At 46.0% G+C, this 26270-nt stretch overlaps 1 long non-coding RNA gene across 2 annotated transcripts; it reads right to left on the bottom strand.

Moving 5' to 3' along the window:
- LOC141156451 (uncharacterized) lies at positions 1–26270 on the bottom strand. Of its 2 annotated transcripts, none has more exons than XR_012247621.1 (3): positions 26072–26270; positions 18045–18260; positions 1–1861 (listed from the first exon to the last, which is right to left on the bottom strand). It is a non-coding gene; the product is annotated as an uncharacterized lncRNA (long non-coding RNA). The 2 variants fall into 2 exon arrangements; XR_012247622.1 differs by lacking the exon at positions 26072–26270 and adding an exon at positions 25586–25716.

The following is a 26270-nucleotide window of genomic DNA, read 5'->3' as shown; positions in this document are numbered from 1 at the left end:
TCCTTCTTGTCCTTTCTTCTGGCCGTCCCCACCAGGGATCCACCTAGGTCCAGCTCCCTCGGGCCTTCTGTTGGGAGACCCTTGGCCTTGGGTTCCCTGACCCTACACGTGGTTTGCCTTCAGGGTGGATGTAGTGGGTGGCCGTGGCAGATCCTGCCCACGGCCTCCGGTCTCTGGCTGAGGTATGCTTTAGCCCCCACCAGTTTGGGATCCGGTACCCTGTTGCCAACTCTTCACCCTTGGGTTGTACTTGGGTTCTCAGAGTTCCTTCTGTCTCCCCCTCTGGGTCTTTCTTTCTCTCCTCTCTCTCTCTGGGCCTTGGAGCTGCTCTTCTCCTCTGCTCTCTTCAGGTTACACTCTGACAGACTGACTGACTGACCCTGTTCTTAGATGGTGCCCACCTTAAATACTCCCTCTATGTGTGAGCTCAGGTGACCAGCACCCAATGAGCTCCTAACTTTACCCAGGCTGCTCCCCCTATCTGCCCCTACACTACTGGGATGTACCACCCCCCTCCCACTCCAGCCAGGAACAGACTCGGTCGTACCTGCACATTTCTAAGTGGGAGTACCGTTGGTCTGTTCCTCGGAAATGGGATGTGTGTAGTGCATGCAGCTGACTGAGCTCAGTTCCACACTCCATCCTTACCCGGGAGTGGAATATCACACCTCTGGGTTGAGGTGCAATACCCCTGTAGCAGCCGAATCCTCAGGGTGCTACATATCCAAACTTTTGGTCGGTACTGTACAGTTACATATTCATACATATTCTAGAATACCCGATGCGTTATAATCAGGCCACCATCTAGTGTTTAAATAATACTGTATTAAAATAATTCTACCATATAGTGCATATTTGGCACCCCTGCGGGTTCAGTCACCACAGAGGTACTGCATCTCACCCAGAGGTGTGGTATCTCACGCTCAGGTAAGGAAGGAGTACTGCCTGGGACCCTAACACCTGCATCCAACACTACACTACTCCAGACCAGCAGGAGGGGCAAGATGTGTCGCTTCCCTGCTGAGCCCTTGTCCCTGGCTGGAGTGGGGTGAACCAAAGTGAGGGGGAACCATGTAGTGGGTGTGGGTGGAGGAAATAAATCAGGGGAGCACTTGTTAGGAATAGTATAAAGAGGGAAGCCATCTTGGGAGTTGAGTTCAGTCAGAGGAGGACAGTGAGAGGAGCAGGAGCTCTGTAGGAGCTCTGCTCAGGAGGAGGGCCTAGCCAGAGAAGCCCAAGACTGAAGAGAGAGAGAGAGAGGAGCAGGAGAAAGGCTCCAGGAACGTGTAAGGGACCCCAGGGGTACGGGTAGTGCTGGAGGCCACCCGCATGCCCGAATCTGCTCGGAGGTGGAGGGGTCAGGTCGCACAGAGGGGATCGGTCCCTAAACTAGCAGAGTTCTTTAAGCCTCAACTAGGAAACCGGAGGCTGCAGTATTTCAGGTACTGCAGCCAAAAGCCACATCTAATCACCAGAAAGGTGGCCACAGAGGACCCAGGGGACAGAGAAGACGTTGCCCGACAAGGTCCGCGGCCCCTGGCCTGAGACACTGGGTGTCAGGTGCAGGGAGACGGCCAGAAGGAACACACAGAAGGGGGTCCCGTTACATACTCCGGAGAGACCTGGGAATTTGCTGAACCCCTCCCTGAGTAAGCACAGGACGCCGTGGGGACAAGGAGGGGAGTGAGTAATAAAAAATATATACCCAGGGCTACAAAAGACATCAGTGATCACTCAATTTTAGTTACATGGAAAACTGTGAATCTGATGGGAGTTTCTTATTAATATGTGTTGGTTACATTGAGACGAACAATCAAAGGATCCTCATCAGGAACGTTCAGAACCGACGTGTGACTGTCACCTGTGGATATATATAGAATAGAGATCATTAATGTGCAATTACAATATTACATAATAAGACACCAAGAAACTGGAACATGATATCCTGTATTTATAAACTGTAGTAATTACACTCCCAGCTGGTATTCTTATGATATCATGCTGCGTCCTATATGTCTGGTGCCCATCACCTGACAGCGCTTCAGAAATAGTCTCTGACAATCAATATGTCACAAATATCTCAGTTCTCTATATCAAATTGTAGGGTTCAATAAGAACATCTTTTTGCTTCCCCATGACAACACTTCCTGTCCCTGTAAATCAGTGTTATTCTAGGCTCACAACAACCAACCAGAATCCAGTTTATTGATTGTTTAAAATAACACAATATTAGGACATGCTGTTGTCCCAGGAAACAAAGAAATAGATGCAGATATAAATCAAAATGTACTTTTTATTGAACAAATATAAAAAAAAAAAATAAAACACTATTTGTACAAAGGGCACCTCAACAAAAAAGGGGGTTCACGTGTCAGGATGTAATTTAAAGCTAGTAAATAAATATATAACAGAGAAAAGACACGTCCTCGGAAGAAGCGAGGTGAAACGGCATCGGGGTGGAGCGGCACATACAGTAGGAACCCTGCTGATTTCCAGAGATAGACTTTAATATGTAAATGTTTTTGATTTATTGCTGCACTGACACTTTTTCTCTTTTGGTATGTTCATTCACTTGAATGTTATATAATTGACTTAGACTAATCAATTAACTATTACCACTTATACTTACACTATACCTACAAAGCACAAATGTAGAGTCATAAAAAGATCCAAACATTTACCGTTTTAGAAGTAATCATGATTTTATTAAACACTAATCATACAAACATGATAGTAAAAGAACTGTGCTCATTTTAGCAACAGTACAAGAGAAAAATTCCTCATAAATATTTAGAACAAGATCCAGATGTAGGCTCACAAACAGTGCAGTGCAAACAACATGTGAAAAAAAGGGGGGCAAAAACGGGTCACGGATCCGTGTGTACCTGACACTTGTCCCGAGTCACAGGTGTGCATGAAAATGTATATCATGCACATATGGGGTTATAGTAAATCTTATGTATAAGGCAAGAAATATCCTGCCACAATAATCAACCCCATGACTCAGGGATCATGCAGTTGACGCGCCCCCTGGGCCGTGGGGTACCCCGTGCCAGGCCGGTAAATGCTAGGGGATGTCACAGTGGCGGTGACCCGGTCCGTGATTCAGGGCGGTCAATAACTGGCGGTTTATTTATAGGAGATTTATAGTGATTGTATAAAGTTCGTGACGCCACCTGTGGTATGCGGCTAGGGGAGCCACCGCTGCGGAGCAGGTCCTCTGGAGCTTATGTTAGTGCAGCAGGGATGGTGTGGCTCTCCACAGGAAGAGCTTAGCTCCAGGGCAGTGTAGATGGTATGGGTTATGCTGGGCGTTGTAGTGCAGGGTTTGATGGCGCAGCAATAATCACAGAGACAATGAAGTGCAGTCCTCAGGGTCTTTACTCACGGTTATTGCAGTCCAAGTTACAGGCGCCAAAGTAACTTCCCTCGTCGTGCTGCGCTTACTCAGGGAGGGGTTCAGTCCACCCTCAGATATCTCCGGAGTACTTAGCAGGACTCCCTTCTGTGTCCTCTCTCTGGCCGTCTCCCTGCACCTCATACCAAGTGTCCCAATCCGGTACCTGCGGGCCTTGTCGGGCGACGTTTGTTCCATCCCCTGGGTCCTCTATAGCTACCTTGTTGGTGAGACTGATATGAACTGTTGGCTACAGGACTTGAAATACTGCAGCCTCCGGTTTCTAGTGGAGTCATAAAGTTCTCTGCTAGTTGAGGGACCGGTCCCCTTTGTGTGGCCTGACCCCTCCACCTCCCAGTAGATTTGGGTGTACGGGTGGCTTCCAGCACTGCCGATACCCCTGGCGTCCCTTCTTCTGTTCCTGGAGCCCTTCCTGCTCCCTCTCCTCTTTCTTCAGTCATGGGCCTCTCCTCGGGCCCTCTGCCTGAGCAGAGCTCCTGCAGAGCCCTGCCCCACTCCTCTAACTGTAGACTGTTCTCTCTCACTGCTCTGACTGGACTGACCTTTCTTTCTAAGATGGCTTCCCTTTTTATACCTTCCTCTCATGTGCTCCCCTAAGCTACTTCCTCCACCCACACCCACTACATAGTTCTTCCCCCCCAGCTAGAGACCCGGGACTGTGCTCTCCCTTAGGAGCAATCTCGCCCTACCCCCATTTCAGGTATGTGTTGGATGAAGGTGTTAGGGTTCTGAGCTGTACTCCTTCCTTACCGGAGAGTGAGACACCACACCTCTGGGTGAGATGCAGTACCTCTGTGGCGACCGAACCCTCAGGGGCGCCACATATCCAAGTCACAGATCCGACCTCAGTAAATATGCATAAGAGTGTATAGTTGTAATAATTAATAATCAAAAATGCAAACATAACAGCATAGCAATTACCTGCCCTGTGTGATTGCACCGCTTGGTTCAGTGCCCCTACGCACGTTTCGGTGCTCACGGCACCTTCTTCACTGCACTTACACTGTATAATTATTTACAGTGCCTTGTGAAAGTATTTGGCCCCCATGAACTTTTCTATCTTTTGCCACATTTCTGGCTTCAAACATAAAGATATAAAATTCTAATTTTTGAAGGGAAGAATCAACAACAAGTGGGACACAATCGGGAAGTGGAACGAAATTTATTGGATATTTTAAACTTTTTTAAAAAATTAAAAACTGAAAAGTGGGCTGTGCAATATTATTCGGCCCCTTTACTTTCAGTGCCGCAAACTCAAGTCTCCGTATAAATGCACCTCCTCTGTGATAGCCTCAGGGTTCTGTTTCAAGTGCAGAGAGCATCATGAAGACCAAGGAACACACCAGGCAGGTTCGAGATACTGTTGTGACGAAGTTTAAAGCCTGATTTGAATACAAAAAGATTTCCCAAGTTTTAAACATCTCAAGGAGCACTGTGCAAGCGATTATATTGAAATGGAAGTAGTATCAGACCATTGCAAATCTACCAAGAACCGGCCGTCCCTCTAAACTTTCATCTCGAACAAGGAGAAGACTGATCAGAGATGCAGCCAAAAGGCCCATGATCACTCTGGATGAACTGCAGAGATCTACAGCTGAGGTGGGTGAGTCTGTCCATAGGACAACAATCAGTCGTACATTGCACAAATCTGGCCTTTATGGAAGAGTGGCAAGAAGAAAGCCTATTCTCAAAGATATCCATAAAAAGTCTCATTTGAAGTTTGCCACAAGCCACCTGGGAGACACACCAAACTTGTGGAATAAGGTGCTCTGGTCAGATGAAACCAAAATTGAACTTTTTGGCCACAATGCAAAACGATATGTTTGGCGTAAAAGCAACACAGCTCATCACCCTCAAAACACCATCCCCACTGTCAAACATGATGGTGCCAGCATCATGGTTTGGGCCTGCTTTTCTTCAGCAGGGACAGGGAAGATGGTTAAAATTGATGGGAAGATGGATGGAGCTAAATACAGGACCATTCTGGAAGAAAACCTGTTGGAGTCTGGAAAAGACCTGAGACTGGGACGGAGATTTATCTTCCAACAAGACAATGATCCCAAACATAAAGCAAAATCTACAATGGAATGGTTCAAAAATAAACGTATCCAGGTGTTAGAATGGCCAAGTCAAAGTCCAGACCTGAATCCAATCAAGAATCTGTGGAAAAAGCTGAAAACTGTTGTTCACAAACGCTCTCCATCCAACCTCACTGAGCTCGAGCTGTTTTGCAAGGAAGAATGGGCAAGAATTTAAGCCTCTCGATAGAGACATACCCCAAGCGACTTGCAGCTGTAATCGCAGGAAAAGGTGGCGCTACAAAGTATTAACTCAAGGGAGCCGAATAATATTGCATGCCCCACTTTTCAGTTTTTAATTTTTTTTAAAAGTTTAAAATATCCAATAAATTTCGTTCCACTTCACGATTGTGTCCCACTAGTTGTTGATTCTTCCCAAAAAAATTTGAATTTTATATCTTTATGTTTGAAGCCAGAAATGTGGCAAAAGGTAGAAAAGTTCAAAGGGGCCAAATACTTTCACAAGGCATTGTATATGTGGATATATGTTATTCTTAGCAGTCTATTCTCTGTTATATCAGCTTTTTATGAGTAAGGATAATGAAGTCAACAACATTCTATTCACCGTAAATAGCACTTGCACTTTATTATTGTAACATCCCTGGCGGCGTGCTGGCATGGCTTACCACCTCCCACCATGCAAGACCGCCATCTTACCTATCAGTCCAGGCTGCACACTTTGCTCCAGTACCTGCTGTGTCTCTTGTCTGATTGCTTAGGGCGGTGGCGCGGTTACTGCCTGATTCTTAGGCTATGTGCCCACGATGCAGAAATGCTCTCCCTGGCAGAAAAAAATGCATGCAGATTGTACATGCGTTTTCCTGCCAGGGACATGCGGAAGTGAAGCATTCTTCACTTGCATTTCCGCATGCGGGTTGACAAGCGCTTTCCAAGCGATTTTAGCATCACTTGGAAAGTGCTTGACAACTTGGTCACACTATATAAATCCATGCAAACAGCATGGATTTATATAGCGTGACCCGAGAGAATGTCAAAAAATAAAAAAATAAATATATACTTACCCTCCGATGGCCCCCGCAGTCTTGCTTCGCTTGGTCCCGGCTGCCGGCAGCGGTACACTGAAGGACCTGCCGACGTCAGCGTCGTGTGACCCGTCACATGACTCTGACGTCAGCGCAGGTCCTTCATTCCATCGCAAAGTGCCGGGAAGCAAGGAGGAGCGCAGCGCGGGCCGCCAGAAGGTAAGTATATATTTATTTTTTATTTTATTCTTTTTTTACAGCTTTTTTAATGGTACCTGGGTGTCGATGAGACTCTCCTCTCCTCTACACCCAGGTATCATCAGCACATTAGAACGCGCCAATTACGCAAGTACAGATGCAGTCTTGCGGAATTGGCGCGTTCTAACGCAAGTTAATGGCGGCGAAAATTCAGCACTTCCGCAAAATAATTGGTAGTGCTGCGTTTTTTTCCGCAATGATAATCCGCAGCGGAAATTTCCGCAGCATGTCCACAGCACATGCGGATTATCATTGGGGGACATGGCAGGCCTTCTACCATGCGTTTTTAAGCATTTCTGCAGTGTTTTTGCCACTGCGGAAACGCTTAAAAAGGCATCGTGGGCACACAGCTTTATAGATACTGTGTGCGCACTCCTAATGCCTCCCCAGCCTATTGCTGTGAGTCACTGGATACTTAAACCCCCTCCACCCAGTAGGGGGTGCCTGAGCAACACTTTCTTTCAGTGTGTTCCTTGCAACTGAGTTGCCAGGTCCTGTCCTGTATCTTGTCTGTTTCCGCCACCCTGGGGGCTGTATACCCAGGCTTGTTGCCTGTATCTTTGACTTCTAGTCTGTTTCCGCCACCCTGGGGGCTGAGTTCCCAGGCTCGTTCCTGTATCTTGTTCCTGTTTCAGTTCCTGTCTGAACTGTGTCCTAGCCCGTTACCTGTTTGTCTCTATGTCAGAACCTTTCCTTTTCCTGCAGTGTCTGAACCTGCACCTAACTCCAACTTGTTGTCTCTGTACTTCTGTTTGTGAGTTTTGTGTCCACTCGGTATTTCATTGTAAGAACCTTGTGTGTATCTGGTTCTGCTTGTCCCATTTCCCTGCCTCCGTATCTACCTCCTGTGTTCTAACTATCTTCCTGTATTTTCCAGTCTGTTCCATGTGAAGAGAGCCCTGTCCTGTCTGCCTGCACCTTTCGCTCTGCTCTGCTTGTTCACCGCACCTGCGGTTTCACTCTGCTCTGCTTGTTCACCGCACCTGCGGTTTCGCTCTGCTCTGCTTGTTCACCGCACCTGCGGTTTCGCTCTGCTCTGCTTGTTCACCGCACCTGCGGTTTCGCTCTGCTCTGCTTGTTCACCGCACCTGCGGTTTCGCTCTGCTCTGCTTGTTCACCGCACATGCAGTTTCGCTCTGCTCTGCTTGTTCACCGCACCTGCGGTTTCGCTCTGCTCTGCTTGTTCACCGCACCTGCGGTTTCGCTCTGTTCTGCTTGTTCACTGCTCTGCTTGTCCACCACACCTGCGGTTTCTCTCTGCTCTGCTTGTTCACTGCACCTGCGGTTTCGCTCCTCTCTCTTGTCCACCACTCCTGCGGTTTCGCTCTACTTGTTCACCACATCTGCGGTTCTGTTCTGCTAGTCCACCGCACCCATCGCTCTGTTCCTGTATCCCAGTCTGTACTGGTCCCTATCCAGCCTGCGTTCATACCTGCCAGTATCTGCCAGTCTGCATACCAGCCGTGCCTGCCAGTACCCGCCTGTCTGCATACCAGCCGTGCCTGCCAGCACCCGCCTGTCTGCATACCAGCCGTGCCTGCCAGTACCCACCTGTCTGCATACCAACTGTGCCTGCCCATTCCTGCATTCACCGGTGTGGGTCAACAGCTGTGACCGGGGCTGACCTGGAGTAGCACCGGGTCCCTCTGCTTGGTTCATCCTTGGTTGACGCAGTCGACTGAGCCGCCGTGCGACCTTGTTCGGACCGAGTTGATACTTAGTCACGCCCCTCCAGGCACTCCTCGGTTCATGGTCCAGTGGGATCACTAACCACACTCACGCCAGTTAGTCCGGGCATGAGCGTAACAATTATATGTATATGAGCTGTATCAACCTAGATAATCTATTTATTTGCTAGCTTTAAATTACATCCTGACAGGTGAACCACCATTTTTTGTTGTGTTTTCCTTTGTATTAATAACGTTTTATAAAAAAAAATTATTGTTTCAATAAAAAGTAATCTTTTATCTATATCTGCATATATGTCTTTGTTTCCTGGGACAACAGCATGTTCTAAGGTTGTGTTATGATATATATATAGAGAAGTAGTATGCACTTACAATTATTAAGGACTAATAGATAATATTATATTTTTCTAACATGGGTATTAAATCGTTGTCAAAAGATAGTCACCCATTCAATCTGACGGGGCGTGAAGAGGCAGATAGGTGCAAGCAGAGGCAGACAGAGGTAAGGGGGGCCACTATCACCTCTAAAGGAGCAAGCAGCTTATGTCACAGACATATAAAGGGGCTCACAGACTGTCCTGGCATAGGGGCCCTCATCCGTCTGTGTCTGCTATGGGGTGCAAGCAAATATCATGAACGATACTGCACACAGTGAATGCACAGGAAAAGGAGACTGCACATAGTGGCTTCAAAAGGAGGCAGAAACTGCACACAGTGACTGCACAGGAGGAGGAAACTGCACAAAGTGACTGCACCGGAGGAAGAAACTGCACACAGTGACTGCACCGGAGGAAGAAACTGCACACAGTGACTGCACAGGAGGAAGAAACTGCACAAAGTGACTGCACCGGAGGAAGAAACTGCACACAGTGACTGCACCGGAGGAAGAAACTGCACACAGTGACTGCACAGGAGGAAGAAACTGCACAAAGTGATTGCACCGGAGGAAAAAACTGTGCACAGTGACTGCACCGGAGGAAGGAACTGCACACAGTGACTGCACTGGAGGAAGAACTTGCGCACAGCGACTGCACAGGAGGAAGAAACTGCGCACAGTGACTGCACAGGAGGAAGAAACTGCACAAAGTGACTGCACCGGAGGAAGAAACTGCACACAGTGACTTCACCGGAGGAAGAAACTGCACAAAGTGACTGCACCGGAGGAAAAAACTGCGCACAGTGACTGCACCGGAGGAAGGAACTGCACACAGTGACTGCACAGGAGGAAGAAACTGCACAAAGTGACTGCACCGGAGGAAGAAACTGCACACAGTGACTGCACCAGAGGAAGAAACTGCACACAGTGACTGCACTGGAGGAAGAAACTGCACACAGTGACTGCACCGGAGGAAGAAACTGCACACAGTGACTGCACCGGAGGAAGAAACTGCACAAAGTGACTGCACCCGAGGAAAAAACTGCGCACAGTGACTGCACCGGAGGAAGGAACTGCACACAGTGACTGCACTGGAGGAAGAACCTGTGCACAGTGACTGCACAGGAGGAAGAAACTACGCACAGTGACTGCACAGGAGGAAGAAACTGCACAAAGTGACTGCACCGGAGGAAGAAACTGCACACAGTGACTTCACCGGAGGAAGAAACTGCACAAAGTGACTGCACCCGAGGAAAAAACTGCGCACAGTGACTGCACCGGAGGAAGGAACTGCACACAGTGACTGCACTGGAGGAAGAACCTGTGCACAGTGACTGCACAGGAGGAAGAAACTACGCACAGTGACTGCACAGGAGGAAGAAACTGCACAAAGTGACTGCACCGGAGGAAGAAACTGCACACAGTGACTTCACCGGAGGAAGAAACTGCACAAAGTGACTGCACCGGAGGAAAAAACTGCGCACAGTGACTGCACCGGAGGAAGGAACTGCACACAGTGACTGCACAGGAGGAAGAAACTGCACAAAGTGACTGCACCGGAGGAAGAAACTGCACACAGTGACTGCACCAGAGGAAGAAACTGCACACAGTGACTGCACTGGAGGAAGAAACTGCACACAGTGACTGCACCGGAGGAAGAAACTGCACACAGTGACTGCACCGGAGGAAGAAACTGCACAAAGTGACTGCACCCGAGGAAAAAACTGCGCACAGTGACTGCACCGGAGGAAGGAACTGCACACAGTGACTGCACTGGAGGAAGAACCTGTGCACAGTGACTGCACAGGAGGAAGAAACTGCGCACAGTGACTGCACAGGAGGAAGAAACTGCACAAAGTGACTGCACCGGAGGAAGAAACTGCACACAGTGACTGCACTGGAGGAAGAAACTGCACAAAGTGACTGTACCGGAGGTAAAAACTGCGCACAGTGACTGCACCGGAGGAAAGAACTGCACAAAGTGACTGCACAGGAGAAAGAAACTACACAAAGTGACTGCACCGGAGGAAGAAACTGCACACAGTGACTGTACCGGAGGAAGAAACTGCGCACAGTGACTGCACCGGAGGAAGAAACTGCACAAAGTGACTGTACCGGAGGAAGAAACTGCGCACAGTGACTGCACCGGATGAAGAAACTGCACAGAGTGTCTGCACCGAAGGAAGATACTACACACAGTGACTGCACCGGAGGAAGAAACTAGACATTATCTATATAGGAGCAAAGGACTGTGCATAGTGACTGCACAGAATAAAGAGACTGCGCACAGCCTGCACAGGAAAAAGATACTACACACAGTGGCTACACAGAAGGAAGGGACAGCACACAGTGACCTCAAAGGAGGAAAAGACTGTACACTGTGACAGCTCAGGAGAGAGAGACTGAGCACACAGCCTGCACAGATGAAAGATACTAGACACAGTGACTACTTAGAAGGAAGGGCTACACACAGTGACCGCAGAGGAGGAAAAACCCCACATTTATACAAGAGTGCGAGACTGCACACAGTGACTGCACAGGAGTGCGAGACTGCACACAGTGACTGCACAGGAGGGCGAGACTGCACACAATGACTGCACAGAGGAGAATAGACTGCACAGAGCAAATGTAGAGGCGGAAGAGACAAGTTGTCATTTTTGGTTTGCGTGACACATTGTTGATCCTGCTGACGACAGCGATCAGATGACCTTGTTTATTCTCTACACGCACAATTAGTTATCACTGACAGAATATCTTTATTACAATACTCCGGCCTGAGCTGCGCAATCTTTCTCTAATGAGGCTGAACTGAAGGTCAATAAGGAATTTCTTGAAGAAACAAAGGTACAATATCACAGTCTTTGCTCATAGGGTGCAACATCTTGCTCTTAAAGGTGCAGCTACATTAACTAGTATAAAATTATTGTATTATGTGCAGAGTGTACAAAGAAATTTGCTTCTTGCTGGAAACTGTCAACAAGTGTTGGGATGAGTGCTATGTATGGGCAGGTTTGGTATAAAATAAGAAAATAAACATTAGTCACCATGCAATTTCTTCCATGGTTACAGCACCAATCATAACTGCAGGACTGTTGGTCCAGTAGATAGTCTACTTGTTGATTGTTTCCACATAGTTTACAATACACTGAAGCCAATGAAATATATTACAGGTGTGTGTGACCTCTCCAAAAAAATACTGTCTTTGAATAAACTACTTTTCAATATAATTTTTAGTGGTCACAGGTGTATCCATTTGTGCATGTATCTCGGTGTGTTTGCTGATGTTCCGGTGTGTGTTCGTGGCAGTGTATGTACAGTATATTACATTCATTTTGTCTGCATCGCTGCGTGTCTTGTGTCTATATCTACTTTTAGTTCATCAGTTTTCTTTATAAAGCATCATCAGTAAAACAACACAGTGTCTACAAAACAACACAATTGCTATAATTACAGCATAACATCCGTGCAGGATCTGGCAGCACAACTCTTCACTAGCGCAGCCGGTGCCCATCACCCTCCCAATGGTCTATTTTGGTTTGATTTGCGGCACGGCGCTCTCCTGCAGGGGGATATTGTTGCTAGTTCTAGCTGAACTCGTTCAGGGTAGATTTAATTAAAGACAGTGGGTACAGTAATTAACAAAGTCAAGAGAATAAAGGAAGGTGCAGCGGGAGCACAATGATGGAGTCCTACCGAGACAAAAAAAAGGAGGCTGGAAATATCAATTCACCATATTTCTTACTTTACATTGAAAATTGTTGTGATTGATCCTGCGGTATGATGAAAATGTGACCACTGGGCTGCAATGGAATATTGACTTGACCCAGGAAAATAGTAGTTTATCTTAAACACTCCGGTGATCATACAGAGCGCCTCCTGGAGCATAACATGGGGAACTGTTGTCACATGATATCATTCACTTCTGCAAATTATCTACTCATAAAGCTCCATCTATCACACATATACATGTGACACATGCTGGGAATCAGGTCTTTGAGACAGTTTTACAATAAAATTACACTAAATAACATAATCAAATCAACAAACAAAAATGTAACAATACATCACAGTGTAAACTGCCTAATTATTTTATATCTTTGATCCCTTTAAAGTAAATGTCAACTTTTAGGCTTTTTTTGTTTGTTTTGCCAATTAATTTATTCAACTATATTTATAGAGCTTAGAGATTTGTTTTCCTTATACAGAGCTCCAAATTTCTCCAGGCAGCGAGCTCCATGATGGTATCCCACTTGCCTACAGCCACCACTGGAGGAGCTATCCTTACCGATTTTTTGTTGATTATTTTAGTTCATTGTAAGGTGTATAAATATTTATGTAGTGACCTCACCCTAGTGGTGGCTGAATAAATCTATATATAGTGAGCTCCATATAGAGATTGCTGAATAAATCTGTATGCAGTGAGCTCCCCTAGTGGTGTCTGTATAAATCTGTATGCAATGAGCTCCCCTAGTGGTGTCTGTATAAATCTGTATGCAGGGAGCTCCCCTAGTGGTGTCTGTATAAATCTGTGTGCAGTGAGCTCCCCTAGTGGTGTCTGTATAAATCTGTATGCAATGAGCTCCCCTAGTGGTGTCTGTATAAATCTGCATGCAGTGAGCTCCCCTAGTGGTGTCTGTATAAATCTGTATGTAATGAGCTCCCCTAGTGGTGGCTGTATAAATCTGTATGCATTGAGCTCCCCTATTGGTGACTGTATAAATCTGTATGCAGTGAGCTCCCCTGGTGGTGTCTGTATAAATCTGTATGCAATGAGCTCCCCTAGTGGTGTCTGTATAAATCTGTATGCAGTGAGCTCCCCTAGTGGTGTCTGTATAAATCTGTATGCATTGAGCTCCCCTATTGGTGACTGTATAAATCTGTATGCAGTGAGCTCCCCTAGTGGTGTCTGTATAAATCTGTATGCAGTGAGCTCCCCTAGTGGTGTCTGTATAAATCTGTATGCAATGAGCTCCCCTAGTGGTGTCTGTATAAATCTGTATGCAGTGAGCTCCCCTAGTGGCGTCTGTATAAATCTGTATGCAGTGAGCTCCCCTAGTGGTGTCTGTATAAATCTGTATGCAGTGAGCTCCCCTAGTGGCGTCTGTATAAATCTGTATGCAGTGAGCTCCCCTAGTGGTGTCTGTATAAATCTGTATGTAGTGAGCTCCCCTAGTGGTGTCTGTATAAATCTGAATGTAATGAGCTCCCCTAGTGGTGTCTGTATAAATCTGTATGTAGTGAGCTCCCCCTAGTGGCGTCTGTATAAATCTGAATGTAATGAGCTCCACTAGTGGTGTCTGTATAAATCTGTATGTAGTGAGCTCCCCCTTGTGGTGGCTGTATAAATCTGTATGCAGGGAGCTCCCCCTAGTGGTGGCTGTATAAATCTGTATGCAGTGAGCTCCCCTAGTGGTGTCTGAATGAATCTGTATGCAATGAGCTCCCCTAGTGGTGTCTGTATAAATCTGTATGCAGTGAGCTCCCCCTAGTGGTAGCTATATAACTCTGTATGTAGTGAGCTCCCCTAGAGATGGCTGTATAAATCTATATGTAGTGAGCTCCCCATAGTGGTGGCTGTATAAATCTGTCTTTACTGAATTCTCTATTGGTGGCTGTATGCAACTGTATGTGGTTGAGTTCCCATATTGGTGACCATATAAATATGTATGCTGTGAGCTACCCCTAGTAGTGGCTATATAAATATGTACGCAGTGAGCATGTGTACTTGGCACAGAAAACATCAGCAAATACTAAGAGACAAAAAAAAGAATTGACTTTGACTAGGCTATGCATAGATATAGTGAGCTCCCCCTAGTGTTGGCTGTATAAATCTGTATGTAGTAAGGTCTCCCTAGTGGTGACTGTATAAATCTGTATGTAGTAAGGTCTCCCTAGTGGTGACTGTATAATTCTGTATGTAGTGAGGTCTCCCTACTGATGGCTGTATAATTGTGTATGTAGTGAGCTGCTTATATGGAAACTTGGGGGAGTAATGGACAATAAATTGTTCCAAGATTCTAAGTGATATATATAAGCTTTGGTGAAACTCACGTTGGGTGTTTGATGGGTGAGCCTAAATACAGTATTGGCACCCCTGCAATTCTGTCAGATAATACTCAGTTTCTTCCTGAAAATGATTGCAATCACAAATTATTTGGTATTATTATCTTCATTTAATTTGTCTTCAATGAAAAAACACAAAAAGAATTGTCCTAAAGCCAAATTGGATATAATTCCACACCAAACCTAAAAAAGGGGGTGGACAAAAGTATTGGCACTGTTTGGGCATGTGCACACGATGCAGAAATGCTCAGGATTTTTTCCTGAGCGTTTCTGCATCTCTCTGGCAGGAAAAAACGCATGCGGATTGTACATGCGGTTTCCTGCCAGGGACATGCGGAAATGAAGCGGTCTTCACTTTCATTTCCGCATGCGGGTTGACAAGCGCTTCCCAAGCGATTTTAGCATCACTTGGAAAGTGCTTGTCAACTTCACACTATATAAATCCATGCAACCGGCATGGATTTATATAGTGTGTGAATGTCAAAAAATAAAAAATAAATCTATACTTTACCCTCTGATGGCCCCCGGTGTCCTGCTTCATCGGTCCCGGCTGCCGGCAGTGAAGACTTTAGGACCTTCCGACGTCAGCGTCACGTGACCCGTCACATGACTCTGACGTCAGCGAAGGTCCTTCATTCAACCGCGAAGTGCGCGGGAAGCCGGCAGGACGCAGCGCGGGCCGTCAGAAGGTGAGAATATATATATTTTTTATTGTATTCTTTTTTTTTTAATGGTACCTGGGTCTGGATGAGAGTCCTCTCATCCACACCCGGGTACCATCCGCACATTAGACCGCATGAAAAGCGCATCAACATATACAGTGATGCGGATTCCATGCGGTCTAATGCAAGTCAATGGCGGCAAAAGAGCAGCGTTTCCGCAAAATTAATTGACATGCTGCGGATTTTTGACCGCAGCGTTTACGCTGGGGAAAAATCCGCATCATGGGCACAGCACATGCGGATTTCCATTGGGGAACATTGCTGCCCTTCTACCATGCGTTTTTCATGCGTTTCCGCGGCGTTTACGCAACTGCAAAACCGCCGCGGAAACGCATGAAAAACGCATCGTGTGAACTCAGCCTTTGAAAAATCATGTGATGCTTCTCTAATTCGTGTAATTAACAGCACCTGTGACTTACCTGTGGCACCTAACAGGTGTTGGCAATAACTAAATCACACTTGCAGCCAGTTAACATGGATTAAACCAACCAAGCAATGTGAACTGAGATCTAAGATGGTACACATGCAAGAAATAGGAGCATGTTCACACTAGCAAAAAGATTGGATTAAAGTTGACTCAACCTCTGTCCTGTGTCCTTGTGTGTACCACACTGAGCATGGAGAAAAGAAAGAAGACCAAAGAACTGTCTGAGGACTTGAGAAACCAAATTGTGAGGAAGCATCAGCAATCTCAAGGCTACAAGTCCATCTCCAAAGACCTGAATGTTCCTGTGTCTTCCGTGCGCAGTGTCAACAAGAAGTTTAAAGCCCATGGCACTGTGGCTAACCTCCCAAGATGTGGACGGAAAAGAAAAATTGACGAGAGATTTCAACGCAAGATTGTGCGGATGGTGGATAAAGAACCTTGACTAACATCCAAACAAGTTCAAGCTGCCCTGCAGTCCGAGGGTACAACAGTGTCAACCCGTACTATCCGTCGGCGTCTGAATGAAAAGGGACTGTATGGTAGGATACCCAGGAAGACCCCACTTCTTACCCCGAGACATAAAAAAGCCAGGCTGGAGTTTGCCAAAACTTACCTGAGAAAGCCTAAAACGTTTTGGAAGAATGTTCTCTGGTCAGATGAGACAAAAGAAGAGCTTTTTGGGAAAAAGCATCAACATAGAGTGTACAGGAAAAAAAAGAGGTATTCAAAGAAAAGAACACGGTCCCTACAGTCAAACATGGCGGAGGTTCCCTGATGTTATGGGGTTGCTTTGCTGCCTCTGGCACTGGACTGCTTGACCGTGTGCATGGCATTATGAAGTCTGAAGACTACCAACAAATTTTGCAGCATAATGTAGGGCCCAGTGTGAGAAAGCTGGGTCTCCCTCAGAGGTCATGAGTCTTCCAGAAGGACAATGACCCAAAACACACTTCCAAAAGCACTATAAAATGGTTTGAGAGAAAGCACTGGAGACTTCTAAGGTGTCCAGCAATGAGTCCAGACCTGAATCCCATAGAACACCTGTGGAGAGATCTCAAAATGGCAGTTTGGAGAAGGCACCATTCAAATATCAGGGACCTGGAGCAGTTTGCCAAAGAAGAATGGTCTACAATTCCAGCAGAGCATTGTAAGAAACTCATTGATGGTTACCGGAAGCGGTTGTTCGCAGTTATTTTGGCTAAAGGTTGTGCAACCAAGTATTAGGCTGAGGGTGCCAATACTTTTGTCTGGCCCATTTTTGGAGTTTTGTGTGAAATGATCAATGATTTGATTTTTGCTTCATTCTCATTTGTGTTTTTTCCTTGCAAGCAAATTAAATGAAGATAATAATACCAAAGAATTTGTGATTGCAATCATTTTCAGGAAGAAACTGAGTATTATCTGACAGAATTGCAGGGTGCCAATACTTTTGGCCACTACTGTATGTTCTTTTTATCATGTGTATTATCTGCACTTTATACTATTTATTGCGTGGGACATTAGTACTGTTGGCACCTTAATTCCTATTTCTATACCTCCTTTATATTTGGATTCATTTTACGTTTGATTGCAACTTAGTATATATATGTCACTTACAATGTTGGAATAATTTATTGTCCATTACTTTTTTATTCTGTGACAAGTTTCCTAGGTGTATACCGTACATCTTTGTTATTCAGATATCACATTTTATTGCTTCCACTTTGGGGGTAATTCCTTTTTATTGGCTCACCCACCATACATGTCTATGTTTGTTATGTTGGATATTTATTATTTTTTAAAAATCTTACATTGTAATATCACAGTCTCACTGATGTCGCCCTCAATTGTATTTCCAGGGCTGCATTCACACATCTTCACTAATACAAAGACAATATTCACCTGGCGAAGCCTATTGACTGATCACTGCGACTCCCATCAGTCGCATGAACTATAAAATCTCTCTCTATACATTCTTTATATAGATATGTTTCTGTACACGTTAATTCGATAATTCGCTTGGGACAACATAAAACATTGGGGTTAGCTCACCTTTAAATTATTTATCGCAGTAACACAATGTTTGTCGGATCCTCCAGTTTTTCTCTGTAAGAAGAGATTCTGTTTGATATTGTGCATTGGAATTCTCTTTCCAGAAGATGCGCTTTTCTAAGATTGAACTCAGAACACAAGTGTCCTACAGGTGCATCAACAGGTCTCCCCGGCAGGTGGATAATGCTTCTCCGAAAGTCAGAAATTAAAGAGGCACTTTGGAAAATAAAATAAAAATGTATCGTAATTACAAATGGATTACAAAACAGAACATGTTACTCAGGTTCTTAAAGGAACAGACACAAAGAGCTGGAATAATCACAAGTAGGGATTTATGGTGGTCTGGGGACCTGCTTGTTACAATGACTGGGTTTGTTTCTTTTTTAGTTGAAGGTATTGTAACTCCCTACAGATCAATGAGATGGTAAATAAAGGCAGGAAATAACTACTTGCTTTTTATGACTCGTATGGCATCCCAAGTCAATCCAAGTATTTACAGAGTAAGAGGGTCCGATCCTGGGTTCAGACAGTGTATGTTCAGACAGTGGGTTCAGTGGGTTCAGACAGTGTATTAAGTTACGGAATTCTTATTCTATCTGTTCAATCGTGTCCGACCCTTGGATACTCTATAGGCCATTATTCGCCATGCTTCCCTTTTCTCCACATCTTCTTTCAATTGCTTAATGTTCATTCTGACATTATTCTTGATGGTGTTTAGCCAACAGGTCTTCGGTCTCCCCATCAATATCATATCCATGGGGTCCAACAGCCGGCACCAGCCCCAGTCAGCTGATAACAGGGTACTGAGCCAAAAAACCACCATGTTTTTGTTCACTCCAATTAAATGGTCACTGTCTTTTCAACAAACTTTGCATAAATTATTAGTACAAGCAAATTTAAAAAACACCGTGATATATCTTATCAGAGAAATATGCTTCTTTCTCCACTTATGAGCCACTTTTTGTTTGATCCCCTATCTCCTAAACCCATAGGCGGATTATAATGAGGGCAATCTGGGCTACCGCCCGGGGCTCCAGGGAGCCTGGGGCTCTGGGGGGTCCATGGCCAGATTTCCCTCATTATAATATGTGCTGGGCCGTGGCACATACCCGCAGTCAGAGGGGGGGGGCCTCCGGACCGCTCCCCCAGCAGCGGCGTACGGCCGCTACTTCTTCTTCGGCCGGGCCAGCACTGCAACTGTTAACTTCCCTGTGTGCTGGCCCAACCGCATCACTGCTAGGAGACACGGCCCTGTGTGCGGCCGTGTCTGCTAGTGTGACGTCACGCAGTGCGCGCTTCACTGCTGCACCGGAGAGGAGCTGGAGGACTGGAGCCGAGCCGGGGGATGGTGAGTGTGTGTGTGTGTGTGTGTGTGTGTAAGAGTGTGTCTGTGAGAGTGTGTGCGTGTGTGTGTGTGTGAGAGTGTGTGTGTGTGTGTATGAGAGTGTGTGTGTGTGAGTGTGTGTGTGAGAGTGTGTGTGTGTGAGTGTGTGTGTGTGTGTGTGTGTGTGTGTGAGAGAGAGTGTGTGTGTGTATGAGAGTGTGTGTGAGAGTGTGTGTGTGTGTGTGTGAGTGTGTGTGTGTGTGTGAGAGAGAGAGTGTGTGAGAGTGTGTGTGTGATTGAGTGAGTGTGTGTGCAGGCAGATATCATTGTGTGATGTCTGTTTATATGTATTTTTGTGTTTCAAAATATATTTGTGTGTGCGTGACTGCGTGCGGCCTCCTGCTGTGTATAGATGGCTACATGCGTGTCTGCTAGTGTGACGTCACGCAGTGCGCGCTTCACTGCTGCACCGGAGAGGAGCTGGAGGACTGGAGCCGAGCCGGGGGATGGTGAGTGTGTGTGTGTGTGAGTGTGTGTGTGTGTAAGAGTGTGTCTGTGAGAGTGTGTGCGTGTGTGTGTGTGTGAGAGTGTGTGTGTGTGTGTGTGTATGAGAGTGTGTGTGTGTGAGTGTGTGTGTGAGAGTGTGTGTGTGTGAGTGTGTGTGTGTGAGAGAGAGTGTGTGTGTGTGAGAGAGAGTGTGTGTGTGTATGAGAGTGTCTGTGTGAGAGTGTGTGTGTGTGTGTGAGTGTGTGTGTGTGTGTGTGTGAGAGAGAGAGTGTGTGAGAGTGTGTGTGTGATTGAGTGAGTGTGTGTGCAGGCAGATATCATTGTGTGATGTCTGTTTATATGTATTTTTGTGTTTCAAAATATATTTGTGTGTGCGTGACTGCGTGCGGCCTCCTGCTGTGTATAGATGGCTACATGCGGCCTCCCGCTGTGTATAGATGGCTACGTGCGGCCTCCCGCTGTGTATAGATGGCGCCGTGCGGCCTCCTGCTGTGTATAGATGGCTACTTGTCGCCTCCTGCTGTGTATAAATGGCTGCGTGCGGCATCCCGCTGTGTATAGATGGTGCCGTGCGGCCTCCCGCTGTGTATAGATGGCGCCGTGCGGCCTCCTGCTGTGTATAGATGGCTACGTGCGGCCTCCTGCTGTGTATAGATGGCTACGTGCGGCCTCCCGCTGTGTATAGATGGCTACGTGCGGCCTCCTGCTGTGTATAGATGGCTACGTGCAGCCTCCCGCTGTGTATAGATGGCTGCGTGCGGCCTCCTGCTGTGTATAGATGGCTACGTGCGGCCTCCCGTTGTGTATAGATGGCGCCGTGCGGCCTCCCGCTGTGTATAGATGGCTACGTGCAGCCTCCCACTGTGCATAGATGGCACCGTGTGGCCTCCTGCTGTGTATAGATGGCTACGTGCAGCCTCCCACTGTGCATAGATGGCACCGTGTGGCCTCCTGCTGTGTATAGATGGCTACGTGCAGCCTGCTGCTGTGTATAGATGGCTACGTGCGGCCTCCCGCTGTGTATAGATGGCTATGTGTGGCCTCCTGCTGTGTATAGATGACTACGTGCGGCCTCCTGCTGTGTATAGATGGCTGCGTGCGGCCTCCTGCTGTGTATAGATGGCTACGTGCAGCCTCCTGCTGTGTATAGATGGCTACGTGCGGCCTCCAGCTGTGTATAGATGGCTACGTGTGGCCTCCCGCTGTGTATAGATGGCACCGTGCGGCCTCCCGCTGTGTATAGATGGCTACGTGCGGCCTCCTGCTGTGTATAGATGTCTATGTGCGGCCTCCCGCTGTGTATAGATGGCTACGTGCGGCCTCCCGCTGTGTATAGATGGCGCTGTGCGGCCTCCTGCTGTGTATAGATGGCTACGTGCGGCCTCCCGCTGTGTATAGATGGCTACGTGAGGCCTCCTGCTGTGTATAGATGGCTACGTGCGGCCTCCTGCTGTGTATAGATGACTACGTGCGGCCTCCCGCTGTGTATAGATGGCTACGTGCGGCCTCCCGCTGTATATAGATGGCACCGTGCGGCCTCCTACTGTGTATAGATGGCTACGTGCAGCCTCCTGCTGTGTATAGATGGCTACGTGCGGCCTCCTGCTGTGTATAGATGGCTACGTGCGGCCTCCCGCTGTTTATAGATGGCTACGTGTGCTCAATATTGAGTCATACAATTAATGTAAGGCTATGTGCCCACGATTTGAAATGCTCCGGATTTTTTTGAGCGTTTCTGCATCTCCCTGGCAGAAAAAACGCATGCGGATTGTACATGCGGATTGTACATGCGGATTGTACATGTGTTTTTTCTGCCAGGGACATGCGGATGTGAAGCGTTCTTCACATGCATTTCTGCATGCTAGTTGACAAGCGCTTCCCAAGCGATTTTAGCATCACTTGGAAAGTGCTTGACAACTTGGTCACACTATATAAATCCATGCAACCAGCATGGATTTATATAGCGTGACCGTAAAAGAATGGTAAAAATTAAATATATACTTACCTTCTGATGGCCTGCAGACGTCAGCGGTCGTGTGACCCGTCACATGACTAAATGATGTCACCACAGGTCCTTTAGTCTACCGCGAGCTGCTGGCAAGCCAGGACGCATCGGATAAAGACACCGGGGGCCATCAGAAGGTAAGTATAATATTTATTTTTTATTTTATTCTTTTTTTTACAGGTTCTATGGTACCTGGGTCCAGATGAGAGTCTCCTCTTCTCCAAACCCGGGTACCATCCGCACATTGAAACGCTTGGATTCCGCATGTGCACATACAGTGATGCGGATATCGTGCGATCTAATGCAAGTCAATGGCGGCAAAAACGCAGAACTTCCGCAAAATAATTGGTAGTGCTACGGATTTTTCCGCAATGATAATCCGCAGCGGAAATTTCTGCAGCATGTGCACACCACATGCGGATTATCATTGGGGAACATGGCAGACCTTCTACCAAGCCTTTTTTTAAGCGTTTCTGCAGCGGAATTGCCGCTGCGGAAACGCTTAAAAAACGCATACTGGGCACACATCCTTAAAAAAATTATTATAATTAATATATTAATATTGTGCCAAATTAATTTCACGTGAACTATCACATGATCTATCACAGGGGATCATGTGACATGTGATACATCAGGTGTGTGTGTGTTGGGGGGGGGGGGCCTTCTAAACTGCCCGGGGCCCTTGCTACTCTTAATGCACCCCTGCCTGAACCCCTCATCCACTCTGAAAACAGCTCAAATCCGTATAGAAAGACTGACATTTCTTTGATCAGAAAAAAACTGCTATTAAAGTGAATGGAGAAGTGAGGGGGAGTAGAAAGGCTTCTTTCAAGATATTTAATTCATTTTAGTGCTGGATTCACAGCTATAAAGCTCAGTACTTGTCATGCGTCTGGGCTCGAACCCTTGAGCCTGTGCTGTGTGGTCGGATACTCTGTCTGCCGAGCCACAGCAGATACACCTTTTCTATGGGTGTTTGGTTTCTGTTTTCCTTGCTTCAATCTTTTTATGGTAACAGGTGTTTTCATTCACTCATTTGTCTGCCCTATCACCTTTCAGATGTGGCTTTATATACTTCCCCCATGTTGGTATTTCCCGCTGGTGATAGTCTCATTTGGATGTCCAGCCATACTGTTGTAGTTTAAGCCTGTCAGTGAAAGACCAGCTAGGGTTTATCTCTTTGCTGTTTTTATTCTTTACCCTGCACCTATCTTCTGTTTCTTTTTAGGAAGTAGGCGGCATATTATTTAACAGTACGTACTGTAGGGCGGCGGTGTTCACACCGTGCAGTAACTGAGGCAGTGACCCAAGCAAGTCCATCATAAGCAGCTTTTATTCAGCAACTCACGGGTAAACAGAAAAGTCCTCCAGTTCACAGCCGGGTTAACATGAGTCCTTATACAACGGTTGCCGTGGGCAACGGCCGCGCCAGGCCCCTCAGAGCCTGATGGGTGCAGAGCCTTCCCAGGCGTGGGTTCAGCTACACACAGGCCCACCAAACTTTCCTGCTATGTTTCTAGCAGGTCCCAACACTGAACAACACTAATCCTTAGTGCAGGGTTTTTAAAGGACCTGTGGCAAGAGCCACTGGAAAACCCGGGTTGGAAGGAGGAGGCCGCCCTACTGCCTTCCTGTAGCCTCCTCCAAGAAATGAAGGCCCTGCCGGGTTTTACTTAATCTGCCTTAGCCAGATAGTCTGACCAGGTCAATGCTCACCTTCATTCATGCATTGCAGCCGCAGTTGAGTTTGTGACTGCAATGCACTCCAATGGATTTAATAGGTCTCTGTACACATTCTGGGGGATATTTAACGTCCCTCGTATACGATCCTGGTCACTGCCTCACAGTACTTAATCTTTTATTTTGTATTTTGTGGTTTGTGTCACTCACTCTGGGATCTCTTTCTATTTCAGCACACTTTACCTTCTGTAGGTAATTTGCACTCTGCTCTGCCCTCCGGGTCCTTAGGAGGAACATGAAGTGCACCATCGCCTTTCAGGCAGCATAGGTCCGAGTTGCCATTGTCTAGTCTTTGGTTAGGGCTATCTCAGTTTATGCAGGAACCACTAGAGACTGCGAGGTCAAGATCTCTAGTCTGTTCAGGAACTGGCAGGGTCAGTTGCAATTTTTAGTTTGCTACCTATTTTACAGAGTGAGTTGTTACGTTATCATAATAGTACTGCTGTATAATGTCTTCCATGACTCTCAACATGTGCTACATAGAGACAGGAATCCCTCATGTTTGTTGTGTATGTCAGACATCTGCAACTAGTGTCCAACCACTATCTCAGAAACTAAAAATGAAATAGAGAGAAAGGCTGAAGAGGCTAAAACGTTGGGGAAAAGCAGGAGACAAGTCATATAATGGCCAGAAATAGTGTTATTCCTCACATACACACAGGACAGCTTATTCTGTAAACTCACCTGAGATGACAGGTGTACTTGTAAGTGAATAAGAGCTGATCTGCGGCAGAACGGCCACTACACAATTAACAGCTGATCAGTGTCAGACCTCCACCAATCTAATATTAATGACCACTCATTTAAAAAAAAACATCCAGAAAACTCGAACAATATTTTTCTAACTTGTTATCCGTATATAATCTATGTTTTTTTTACAGCAGTTATTAATTATTTACAAGACCATTTGAAGTTTGCTATGTTAGAGAATTGTAATGTATCCATAAAAATCGGATCCTATACTGTGGCCTTGTATGGCATCCAAATTTTTTTTGCGCACCCATAGACTTGAATGAACGACATTCATCCGCTTTACAGAAGGAATGCATGCTTCAATTTTTTTCCACAGAAAAAGTGGAAAAAAATACTAGTTTGCAGTACCCCATTGAATAAATTGGTCCATTTTTTACGGACAGCACTCAGACCAAAATACAGTCGTGTGAACGAGTCCTTAAGGATAAGCCATCAGTATCAATTTTCTGGATAATCCCATTCAGTAGCAAATGTGCCAAGCTAAGCAGTCATTTGAGGCATATACCAATGAAGAAATCGGCAGGTCTGTACAGAGCAGAATTGGACAAAAAGCAAATATCAAAATGGGCTCCACGCTATTACTGCTTTATGACATTACCACTCACCTCTCTCAGGACAGAAGAGCCCATAGCCCACAAGTTTACTAACATTGTTGGGATTGTGAATAAGATAAATGGGGAAAGCGTCTAATGGGGTCACCTGGTCATAGGTTGTATTGAGCCTGGTGGCTCAGTGGTTAGCAACATAGCCTTGCAGCACTGGGATCCTGAGTTTAAATCCCACCAAGGACAACATCTCCAAGGAATATGTCCTCCCCGTGTTTGTGTGGGTTTCCTTCAAAACATACAGATAGGGAATTTAGATATCGAGACCCAATGGGGACAGTGATGATGATGATGATGTCTGTAAAGCACTGTTGAATCAATGATGTTATATAAGTGAGTAAAAGAAATCTGTTTCTATGTTGTGTACCTCAATCCTGGGCACTTATGTAGTGCGGTAATATTTTCTGTGCATGCCGGACAAGCACAACAATGGCCATTATGTGCAAGGAATGCAAGTGTTAAATCTCCATTATACGCAGTCTATAGAGTGATGTATGGACCACAGTCAGAGCGAGCGTCATCCCGCTGCCTTATTACACAGACATAATATTGAAAAGGGAGACGGATACTGGCATTGCATTATATTCTGCTTCCACGTCCGTGTTACCTGCTGTGAGTCTTCGATCCCATCCACTGGACTGAATTGCTCATAAATCAGATGTAGAATCAATGTAAGAAGGAAATCACAGCCTCCTCCTCTCCAATCCTCCTCCCCACTGGCTCCTTCAAATCTGTCCTGGTTTCTAAACCTTTAAAAAGATCCTACTTCCATTTTTCCCTGGATCTCCCCCCATTAATAGGTGAAAAATCTATGTGAAATATCCCTTTTTACACTATATCCCATAGAGAACACTTTCACCCCCATTGCAGTCCCTTGGTTAATTTTCTTATTTTTTTGCTATACCTGTTTCTTAGAAAGCTGGGTAACAACTGATATCACAACAATTACATCTGTCACAAAAGTTGTCACTCAGTTAACTAGATTTCTGTAGGGAAAACATTGTAGGTAAGAAGTTGTAGCCATATTAATTAAATCTGTAGTTTTAGCTGCTTTTTCGTTTTGCTTGAAAAGGACACATCTTATAGCCATTACCTGTTGGAGTCTGAAATGCATCTCGTGACTCTTCAGCGGTTAAAAGCTGCGGCTTTGTCCCTCCTCTATACTTTACACTGCTATTCTGCTTCTTTAAATTGATAGCAGTGTATAAGATCAAGCCCAGCAGGAAATCAGTGCATGGAGAGACGGTTTCCATTACAGAAAGGACAGAATGATGAAATACAGATTCCTTCTA

Source organism: Phyllobates terribilis, unplaced genomic scaffold (assembly GCF_046119375.1).
Source record: "Phyllobates terribilis strain yellow unplaced genomic scaffold, ASM4611937v1 Scaffold_8__6_contigs__length_399053987, whole genome shotgun sequence".
Taxonomy (NCBI): domain Eukaryota; kingdom Metazoa; phylum Chordata; class Amphibia; order Anura; family Dendrobatidae; genus Phyllobates; species Phyllobates terribilis.
Note: the sequence above shows the minus strand (reverse complement) of the source record. Positions and strands in the feature narration are given on the sequence as shown.